This window comes from Prionailurus bengalensis, chromosome C2 (assembly GCF_016509475.1).
Source record: "Prionailurus bengalensis isolate Pbe53 chromosome C2, Fcat_Pben_1.1_paternal_pri, whole genome shotgun sequence".
NCBI classification, from domain to species: domain Eukaryota; kingdom Metazoa; phylum Chordata; class Mammalia; order Carnivora; family Felidae; genus Prionailurus; species Prionailurus bengalensis.
In genome coordinates this window covers 133,109,409-133,119,913 of record NC_057350.1, presented here as the reverse complement: position 1 = coordinate 133,119,913, position 10,505 = coordinate 133,109,409, and the positions used below count along the sequence as shown (strand labels likewise).

At 44.5% G+C, this 10,505-nt stretch overlaps 1 protein-coding gene across 1 annotated transcript in view; it reads left to right on the top strand.

The window, feature by feature from the left end:
- Nucleotides 1–5,932: 5,932 nt before the first annotated feature.
- Nucleotides 5,933–10,505, top strand: part of COL6A6 (collagen type VI alpha 6 chain) — a 171,547-nt gene continuing 166,974 nt past the window's right edge. The window contains exon 1 of the mRNA XM_043595423.1: nucleotides 5,933–6,123. The gene's annotated coding sequence lies outside the window, so the exon portion shown is untranslated. The remainder of the gene's footprint in view (nucleotides 6,124–10,505) is intronic.

Below are 10,505 nucleotides of genomic sequence, written 5' to 3'. Positions count from 1 at the left end.
AGAAGACGATTCAGAAAACGCCTTCTTCATCCTAATTATACTCTAATGGCCTATAAAAGTGAATTGACCACTCATAGAATTGTACCAGAGAAATAAATCAAACAGTGAGAGAATCTGACTCAATGCCTCCAGCTTCTCCATATTTATTAGACTGAATCAGGGTGGGGAGGAGGTCTTCTACTCTGACTTCATAGCTGACTCAAAATCTCAGGGCTTGAAAAGAAAAAAATCTCTCTGGCTGGTTCAACACATTTCCTCAGTAAGTAATTGTACCATGAAACACTTGCCATGATATGGCAGGTGGCATCTGAAAATCAAGTGCATGTCATTTAAGGTTGCACTAATACCAGATTAATGATAACCAAAGTTTCTGGACATTCTATATGCCCTCGGGGCACAAAAGGAAAGATAATGAAATTTATACTGTTTGTGACTCGCCCCGTGACTGGAAAGTTCCCCAGTGACCACAAGATAGTCATGTCCTAACTGGTCTCTCCCTCCCTACCATCCGTGATAAGAACCTAAGGCCACCTAAGTGGCCTAAGAACGAGGACGGACTGGGGTAAGAACCAATAGCCAATGGTGATACACCCAAAGTCACCTACCTTACCCGGGGTTTACTCTACTTTAAAATCCCCAAGATACAGGGGGGGCCTGGGTGGCTCAGTTGGTTGAGCATCTGATTCTTGATTTCGGCTCAGGTCATAATCTCATGGTTGTGGGACTGAGACCCACATCAGGCTCCATGCTTGAGATTCTCTCTCTTCCCCTCCCTCTCTGTCCCTCCCCCGCTCACACTGGCTCTCCCTCTCCTCTCTCTCTAGTAAGTAAACTTTAGATAGATAGATAGATAGATTCCCCAAGATGCAATTAGAGATAGTCCTAGAATTCCTTCTATTTCCTGACTGTTTGCTCTAAGCCTATTTATTGCGTCCTTATTCTTAGAGCTCCTTTTTAAAAGATAAAAACGTGGCAAACCTTGAAAAGTACAGACTCCAAACTCCTATAATATGGACATCTTCTGCATGCTCCTCTTCCTATTCTGGGTCTACTGATGAGTACAGAAGTTCTTCACTTATCTGCAAGAGAGAAAAGCTATGCTACCTTCAATAAGATGAGCATCGGGGTACCTGGGTGGCTCAGTGGGTTAAGCGTCCAACTTCAGCTCAGGTCATGATCTCACGGTTCATGAGTTTGAGCCCCGCGTCGGGAGCTGTCTGTGCTGACAGCTCAGAGCCTGGAGCCTGCTTAGGATTCTGTGTCTCCCTCTCGCTCTGGCCCTTCCCCTCTCGAGCTCTGTCTCTCTCTCTCTCTCTCTCTCTCAAAAATAAATAAACATTAAAATTTTTTTTTAAATAAGATGAGCATCCCCTCAGTATCAGTCCCTGGTGAAGTTACAACCCTAACTCTTCTTTCTCTGCCATATTTCTTAGAAGAATCTGCTTTCCTGCAACACATTCATTTCTCATTCACTCTATGGGCTCCAAGTTCTGACTCCAACCCCTCCCCCCACTGCAATAACAGTAGCCATAGGGCTGCATGCACGGCCAAATCCAAAAGATTCACCCCAAGCTTCTCCTTCCTGACCTCTCTGTGACACTTGGCACCATCTAGGAATCTCTTTCTATATAACTACCCTCCCCTGGCTTTGAAAGAGGGCTCATCTCTGGTTCCCTCTTGCCTCACTGGCCATTCTTGCACAACCTGTCATCATTTCCTGGAGTTTCCTAAGGTCTTAACATCTTTAGGATCACCTGGATCTGACCCTTTAGTAACATTTCCACTGCCCTGAACAATCTTTTCTCCTGCCCATCCCTTCAATGTCAGCTATTTCCTAGGACTCTGCTTCAATCCCTTAGGGTCTTTTATCCTTTTAAGCAGGAATCATACCATATCACTCTTCTGCTCAAAACACTCCATTGCTCCCCATGGACTGACCCCTTCCCATGACCTCTCTAACCTCATGTTGTTTTACTCCTCCCTTTTCTCATCAAGTTTTAACAACACTGGCCTCTTCCCTTTGCTCAAATGCACCAGCCATGCTCCTGCCTCAGGGTCTTTGTACTGACTGTTCCTAGCACATGGAGGACTCTTCCTTCCTATCTCTCAGGACATACTTCTCATCTTCACTCAAGATTTTGCTCCAATCCAGAGGGACCAAGATGGTGGCACAGCATGGAAGTTTTTTGCTTTTCTTTTAATTTTTTTTTAACATTCATTCATTTTTGAGAGACAGAGACAGAGCCTGAGCAGGGGAGGGGCAGAGAGGGAGGAAGACAGAGAATCCAAAGCAGGCTCCAGGCTCTGAGCTGTCAGCACACAGCCCAACATGAGGCTTGAACTCAGGAACTGTGAGATCATGACCTGAGCTGAAGTCGAAAGCTTAACTGACTGAGCCACCCAGGTGCCCCTGAAAGGTTTTTTTTGCATCCCTCTCCCTGAAATGAAGCCAGATCAATACTAAACCATCTTGCACACCTAGAAAACTGATTTGAGTATTAACACAACAATCTGCACAACCTGAACGACAGAACGTGGCAGGTACGTGGCATGAAGAGATGAACTGGGAGAGAGAAGCTGCAGAGGGCAAGGAGCCTGGTGGTGCTCTTGTGGGAAGGGCGAATCCACAGGAGGAGAGAGGGAGGTCCAAGAGGCCCTCGGGCCACACGGGGAGAGATGGTTCCCTTGCTGGGAGGACACTTGGTAGAGGCAATGCAGACTCCCCACAGGCAAGGTCCCAACAGACCCTGGAGAATGGCCACATTCACTGGTGTTGGAGCAAGGATGTTAAGGGTGAAGCCTGGTGTCAGATGTGTGTTGTGATTTGCCATAATCCCTGAAATGCTGCTGCTACATGATCTTGTGGACTTTTTCTGGGGTGGACTGGCGCCCAGCCGCAGTCTCAGCATTAGCAGCAGCACAGTCTCGCAAGTATTCCTGGGCATGGGCCGGCACCTGGCCATTTCTCAGCGAGACCCTCCCCCAGAGGGTCAGAGTGGGTCAAAGCCACAGTCCCTCAGAAGTGAGGGGCTGGGAAACACAACCCCATCTGCGACAAAACTCAGGAGGGAGGCAGCACCTGGCAGCCTGACAGTTTGGTCACCGACAGTGTAGAAGCAGGGAGTGGACAGAAGCAGGAGACAAAGGAGGGGAGCTTGATCACTGGTCAGGGAGAGCACAGAGTTCTGATGCTAGAGATTGGGTATCTGGATAGTGCCATTTTCACCCCTCCCGGGCATGCGCATACATACCTACATGCACCACAACAATCCACCCCAGTAAGCTAAGCAGCACCATCTAGTGGAGAACAGAGCCATTACACTAAGCCCTGCCCACTGGGCCAACCTCGCTCTTCAGGAACACCACAAGTCTCTCCCTCTGCTTAGTTTATGGGCTATAAAGTGCTTCATAGTTTGACTTCTGGAGGAAACTGGATGTAATTTCAATCGCATTTCATTCTGGTTGCTGGTCCAAATACTCATTTTTTTTTCTTTTCCTTATTCTTGAATACAGAAAGAGGAAAAAATTTATTTTATTTTCTATTTTTATTAAAAATATTTTTCTTTAATTTTTTCTACTCTATTTTTTACTTTTTTGCAAACTTTTAGTTTCTATTATACCTCTATCACTTCACAAAAGTCCTAAGTATGAATGGACAAGGCTCCCAAAGTCCCAACACTGTCATGGCAAACCAGCTCATATGTATGGCTTAGGTTAATTGTTGCCTTTGTCTTCTGATGTAATTAATGTCCAGTTTTGATGAGGGTGTCATGGGCTCCAAAAGCCCATTCAAGTACATATGGCACCCACACTTCCACTGAAGTAGAATCTGAAGTTACAGGTGCTCCTTAAGAAGCTCCAGAAATCTAGCAAAGAACACTGGCTACTTCTTTATCATTGATCATATGATGACTATCATTTCTCTGGAAATCAAGGATTGCATAATGGGTAAAACTAAGTCCAGTCTAGGCAACCACCTGCATTTATAAGATTCAAAGACCTTTCTTCTTTCTCTGCCTTGTTGCTGTAGTCAAGGTGAAAGGAAACCTAATTCTTTGGGTGATGGTCAAAGTTTGATCCAGTCATGAAAATTAGTTTGGACATCAAAAGATCCAGGACAGAAGACAGAGTGATTTCAGGTGTCCCCAAACAAGATGCCGGGGGGACTTGGCTTGTTGTTAAGGCAGTGCTATCAAGCCTTTCCTTTGAACTGATGTGATCATTGATCCTGGTTGGGCCATGAATCACAGGCATGTGACTCCCAGCTGCCTTTTCTATCAGACTGGTATTCTCTATAGGGCTAAAATAGAATGGGCATTTTTTTGTACATGGGGTACACTTTCAAGACTAGCTTGGGATGGGCTGGCAATTGGCTAAAAACCCTGACACCAGGAATTACATCTGCCATTTTCAATAATGACCCAGAATAAGAAAAATATACTTGTGTTTTGAAGCATATTGTTAAAATAATAACACTATATGAGAATATGAAAACTTGAATTGCTTACTTTTACTCATTTTAGGTAAAATAAGTAATAATTTGAGATGTTCCAATGTTTGCTCTTTCTGCTGTTGTTCGAATGCTCTCCCAGCTTCCCTTGCACTGAAGCCAAAGGACTCTTGGAAGAGTCATGGTTTTGAAGTCACCTGTCCTGGTGCTGCTCTGCCATGTCTGTGAACCAGAATATGAAGTCTCCTGACCCAGGACACTGAATAAGGCACATGAGAAAGTGCTTGGCTGTTTACATTCCACTGGGGAAGAAATTGAGGTTAATGGCCTGGCCAAAGTTGCAATTGGTGATGGTCTGAGACTTGAAGTTTTGCCTCAGATTCCAGAAGAATTCTCATTCCGTGGGAACAATCTCTCTTTTGAACTTGTCACATCTGCCAGGCTGACAGTCCATGCTATAAAAGACAACTCCAGAACCCGGCTGCTTGCATTCGGGTGCCAGTTCTACGACTTACAAGATTACCATTCTTTAAATTTATTTTTTTCTTTACTTAGGATGACCATAAACAGATTTTAAACAATAAACACTCTTGGTTCCACAGAAGGAGGGTAGTGCTCCCTCTCTCTTCTCAGCCTTTGCAGGCGCTGACCCACTAGTCTGGGACCCTCTTTGCCCTGCTTTTATGCTTAGCTCCCTCTTCAGTTTTCAGTTTGGACTTAATTTCCTCAGAGAAGCTTCTTTTGGCCTTCCAAGGTTGAGTGTAGATCCCCTTTTCTGTATTCCCAATTCCTGTTTCCACGTCTGGCCCCCACTGAGACTACCAGCTAAAAACCAGACTTGGTTTTGTATCCCAAGCACCTACTAGCACAAACGAGGTGCTCAAATATTTGATGAACGAATAAACGGATAAAGGAATGCACAGTGAGCAACAAAAAGTCAGCAGACGAAAAGAGTCAAGGATATTCTCGAGACCCCAAATTCTGAGCACCCCAACGGCGCTCGACCCCCAACCTTGGGGCCGCGCAGCGGCTGGACTCCACTCCCAAGCAAGAGGAAGTTCCCACCGTCCAAAGTTCGCTAGCCCCTGCCTTCTTCAGGAAGACACTAGAACACAGACAAAGCCGCCAAGCGACAGTTCCCACAGTAGGAGCAGAAATGCAGTCTCTCTGCCCTCCGATCTCGCGCACTATCCTTCCGCGGGGCGCAGAGAAGGCGCGCACGGTGAACGCCCCAATCTCCCCGCCCTCAGTACCCTCCCCGGGTCTAGAGTTGAGGGTCGAGGTTCCCTGCAGGGGAGAAGTTGGTGGGGCAATTACAGTCTCCCTAACCCCCAAATCCCGCTTCCGTCACCCGCCCCCCTCCCAGGGGACGTGCGCTGGGCCCGGGGCCGCCGGGGCGGGGAAGGGTCGGGCCGGGGCGGGGAGAAACGTTTATATAGCGGCAAGGAGGGATGTGGGAGCTGCCGCCCGCCTGCGGGACACCAGGAGGCGAGAGGCTGCCCGCGTCGTCGCCGGTTCCTTCTCGAGTTCCCGAGGCCCCCGCCGTCCCCCCGCGGTCGGCGGCACTCGGCGCGGCGCTCCCGGCGGTGCGCTCGGTGCGCTCAGTGTGCGCGCGCGCGCGCGCGGAGGAAACCCACGCAGCGCTTGGCAAGTGCAGGGCTGAGTGCCCCGAGGTAAGTCCTGAAGCCGTTTGCAAGTGGTTAGTAGTGGCAGGGGAGGGACCGGCCAGATGGAGAGGGAGCTGCGTGAAGATTGTGGTGAAAAGGAAAGAAGTGAATTTCAGAAACTCAGAATCACCTCCTTGCGTTTTTCACATCCTCAGAGCAGTTAGCCCTTCTTACCCCAATCTTCTAGTTTCCTGCATCCCTCTGTAGGCAAACATACAGCCTACTCTGCTGTCACTCTCTGCTCAGGGCCCCTTGTCCCCCACTGCATACGCATGCGCCTTGAAGCCCGAAAGGTGCCTTGGGGACCCTACACTGTCCCCAAACCCAGTACAGGGGCCGGTGTGTGGCAGGCACCCAGGACTATGGGGAGGGGTGAATGAGGTTAACCAGCCTGGGTCGGGAAAAAGTCCCTCCCAAGTCTGTGCAGACCCAGTCTGTACTTTTGCTTCTGTATACCTCATCCAAGTTTATTAAAGATGGTTGGGTTTTTTATTGTTGTCTCAGGGGAGGGGAGAAAGAAAAAAAAATGCACCCATTTGTGAATGCTTAGTAACATCTGCAGTGAGTGGAACCCCAACTACCTGGCTCAATATCAAATGTTCAAATAATTTTGTTGAGGGGAGGAGACAAGCGGCAAGAGGGAAAAACATTGGAAGGAGAAAAGTGATTTCTTCTTGATTTCTTCTGTTTCCTTTCGTGGTGAAAATCTCTCATTTCTCCTTTTAGGCATCTACTCTATGGAGATATTTAAAGATGATCTTTGCCAGTGGGGGAAAAAGTTTTGGTGGGGCGAGGGGTGGTGATGTTGATAAGGAATATCGGAGATGTTGGCAGAAATCATTAAGATTTGAGATACAAGAATATTAGAAGTCCTTTGTTAAGAATTTCTATAGTTACAGAATCAGCAGTCATGTTGCTTTTTAAAGGAAGGATCTATTAATGAGCAGTATTTTTAATACGAGAATTTCAAGGATGCCATTTTGAAGTTACAATGTGAACTTACTGTTCAGCGTCCCCATAGGTGAGATCACTTAACATAAAAATCCTAAAGAGTCTGCATAAAGTGATTTAAAACACTTTTAAAAAAAACTTTTAAAGTTTAAAGCGTTAAATTTTTTTCCTTGTAAAAGTTGTCAGTTTCCTTCCTCCTCCCTCATTTTATTCCAAAATATTAGAAGTGCCCAAGAAAACCCGAAAAGAAGGCTTTTCTGGCACTTGGAAGTCCATGTGATTTCAGATCTTGTGCAGTGTGAAATCAAACTGTATGATTTACATAAAAGGCTTTATGTGAAACGCCCACTGAAGGATCTTCAGCTTTTTTTTTTAAGTAGTAAAAGCCTTTTAATTTTACTAAATGTTCTTGTGATTCTTTTAAAAGACCATCGTTAAATATAAATACTTGCAATTTCCATTTTTCCTATTCCCTTCAGATAGTTGGAATTTCAGAAAAGTTTGAATCATTGGATGTTTGTAAAGAAAAGATTTATTTATTTATTTGCATAGACAGTGTTAAGAACAGCTAATCAAGTCACCAAATGAAGGTTACATTATAAGAATCGTGAATAAAGGTTGGTGTGTTATTTATTCATCTATGTATGTACTATTGTATGCAGTCTGATGTCTGAAACAGTCTTAAAAATGGCTGAAAAAAAATTCCCTGTCAGTAAATATCCCCATTGCTAGAATTTCAGAAAAATATGTGATTGCTACCTGTACCCTCTGTAAATAAATAAAAGTGGTCCAGACCAATGGGGATGTTTTTGTGACCAAAGAATGGTCACCTCTACAGTCCCAAGAAGTAAGTATGAAGATTTGGTTTTCTATACTACTTTTATGGCTATCATGAATATAAGACTTTTCCGGGGTGATCAGATGTTGGCCAATATCTTTTTTTCCTCTCTTCCTAACCTTTTTGCTGTGGTCCTTGTTATTTAAAGTAGGAAGTGGTTTAGCTTTGCTCTGAAACAGGTCTAGATTCAAGTTTCAGATCAGTCGGGACATTCATTTAACCTCTCTGAGGCTTCTCGCACCTGTCACATGGAACAGTGATACCTCCCTACCTCACAGGGATGTGTGGGAAAAAGAAGATCCTTAGACAATGCCAGACGTAAGTGCTCAGTAAATGAAAGTGGCGGTGATGATGATGGTAACACTTACAGATCAAAGCAAATAGAAGTGTTCCAAATAATTCAGTTAATGTTGAGCCCAATTTTACTCCATGTTTTGACCTCACTGAAATACCTTGTTTCCATGGAGTATAACACATGATTAATGGAAACGTGTTACTCGCCAAACATTGCAATCTCCCTTTCCCCCTGGAAGTGTTCCAATCTGTAGAGATCACTTAAGGAAAGACCTGTCACTTAGGTCCTGGTGCTGCTGTCCTGGAAGAGATGTTTGAGAGTTGTTCCTACCCTGATTTCACTGTGTATGTCTTCGTATCTTATGCTTTACAATTTCAGGAAACTTTTTCTAGAGAAGTCAAATTGTTCCTGCAAGTGGAAGGCTGTGAGAAGTGCACTCAGTGTTTCAGTTTCTTTGGATTGTGATTTTGTGATAACAAAAATACCTTTCTGTTTTCGGCAATTTCTGCTTTTCAGAATTTTAAGATAAAGACCCCACTTCAACCTGGAGTTCTTTAAGGGAGTGGAGAGTTAAAAGGCACAGAGGATAAGGGCTCCTGGGTGGCTCAGTCGGTTAAGCATCGTCTTTGGCCTAAGTCATGATCTTGCTGTTCCCGAGTTTGAACCCCACATCGGGCTCTGTGCTGACAGCTCAGAGACTGGAACCTCTTTCAGATTCTGTGTCTCCCTCTCTCTATCTGCCCCTCCCACACTCACACTCTGTCTCTGTATCTCTCTCTCTCTCTCAAAAATAAACATTTTTTAAAATTTATATATATTAAAAAGGCACATTTTTTCTTTTTTCTTTCTTTTTTTTTTTTCTTCACAAAACAGCAATTAACTGAAGGCCAGACTCTTTAATGAAGGAATAGAGAGACTTGGTCTCACATCCTGTCTTGATTCTTCTCCTTCCTTCCAAACTTGCCTTTTCTTGGGGTGACCTCAAGGCCCTGGCAGAGGAATTTGGAAGGGAACCAGTAAAAATGGACATTGTTTGGCTAACATAAACCATGTGCACAAGAAAAGATCTCTTAATGTTTCTCAGCATCCCTAACGCTTGCTTCCATAGTACCTGGCATTAGTACCTCAATAAATAAGTGATAAATGAATGACCTAAAATTTCAAAAGTCTGGCTGAAGTATGCATCTTGTATAAATCTGGAGCCATTGCCCTTTGAGATCCACTAACATGCAAAACCTCAGGCAAGATTAAGGAGGCAGCATGACCTCTGCTTGTGTCTCGGCTTCTGAGACACAGTTTTGCTAAAGCAAAAAGCAACTGACTATAAATCTGACCTTTATGAATTGTCTTCACTGACTGAGATAAACCTAAAAATGAATACTTTTTATGTTTCCAAATAACAAGTTCAAGGAGATTTACTGGTTTAATTTTGCCACGAGTAGAAAGTTTTCTCCCAAATGCTCAAGCAGTGGAGGGGAAGGAAGAAAGATACAGCATGCAGACTAACTGTGTATTATGAATGGAAGCCTCAACATTCTCCTCGAGTCACAAAGACATAATAAATATACATTTAACCATTCTCCAACCATTTACAACTAAGGATTGGGTATTGATTTGACTCTAAAATGTTTTTGCAATGCTCTAAGTACTGTATCCTAGACTTTAGAGAGGAAAGATTTTGCCAGACTTAGTTGGCAAAGATTTTTGTGTTGGCTTGAAAAACCATAAGCTAATCACTTATTGAGTTCTTTAAAAACAAGTTGATTAATGTTTGGCAAGAAATCCTGACTAAAAGTCTCCATTACATGAGTCCAAATACAATAGCACTTTGAAGATCATGAGCGAGTCATAGTCACATTTGACTATTACCATTTGGTGGAAAATAATCCCACAGTGTGTCAGGTGGCCCATGTGCCATCTTTTGGTCCCCCCACCCCACCAGAGCCAGAATGTGTCGTTTGAACTCTATAAGCACATTTGCTTTCACACTTCTCTGGGACAGTTAGACTCTATAATACTAAGAAGATGATGTTACACATTGGAACAGATTTCTCTCAGGTCCAGGCTTTTCTCCACTGGCTAGCAGATGATGTCAGAACAGCCTCCCCCCCCCCCCATTCCCTCTGCTTTCATTGTTTTGGTAAACACTGCAGGATTCTTACATCAAGCACCTGTGAAGACCTGAGGGCTTTCTCTGACCTTGGGAGGATGCCCATGTCACATGGAATAGGCCAGAAGGGCCTGGGAGTTAACACCCCTGGGAGCAACCCCTCACCCAATAACACATGTATATTGGTGACTATC